This window comes from Wasmannia auropunctata, unplaced genomic scaffold (assembly GCF_000956235.1).
Source record: "Wasmannia auropunctata unplaced genomic scaffold, wasmannia.A_1.0 LD336027.1, whole genome shotgun sequence".
Taxonomy (NCBI): domain Eukaryota; kingdom Metazoa; phylum Arthropoda; class Insecta; order Hymenoptera; family Formicidae; genus Wasmannia; species Wasmannia auropunctata.
Genome location: NW_012026863.1, coordinates 29,915 through 30,297, shown reverse-complemented (window position 1 = coordinate 30,297; position 383 = coordinate 29,915). Strand labels below are relative to the sequence as shown.

The window sequence follows — 383 nt, the reverse complement described above, 5'->3', positions numbered from 1 at the left end:
TAGTATATTAAGTTGAATATTTATTAAATTTTCGCCTTACTAAACAAGTAGCAGCATTAAAGCACGTACTTTCTGTTTCTGCAATAGATATTAGCTAAATAATAGACAGACCCCTATGCAAAGTAGAAAGTATATTAGGTAAGTTGAATATTTATTAAATCTTCGCCTTACTAAACAAGTAGGAGCATTAAAACACGTATTTTCTGTTTCTGCAATAGATATTGGCTAAATAATAGGCGGGGGGAGGAGCGGAGCCCCTCCCCCCTGCAACCCCCCTCCGCGCCTGCGCCCATACTTTTTTTAAATAATTTAATAATATTTTAATAATATTTGTTAATATTTATTTTAATAATATTTAATAATAATTTAATAATATTTGTTAC

At 30.8% G+C, this 383-nt stretch overlaps 1 protein-coding gene across 1 annotated transcript in view; it reads left to right on the top strand.

Annotated features, from left to right (window-relative positions):
• LOC105452625 overlaps positions 1-383 on the top strand; it is an 8,430-nt gene that overhangs the window by 6,189 nt on the left and 1,858 nt on the right. The window lies entirely within an intron of this gene.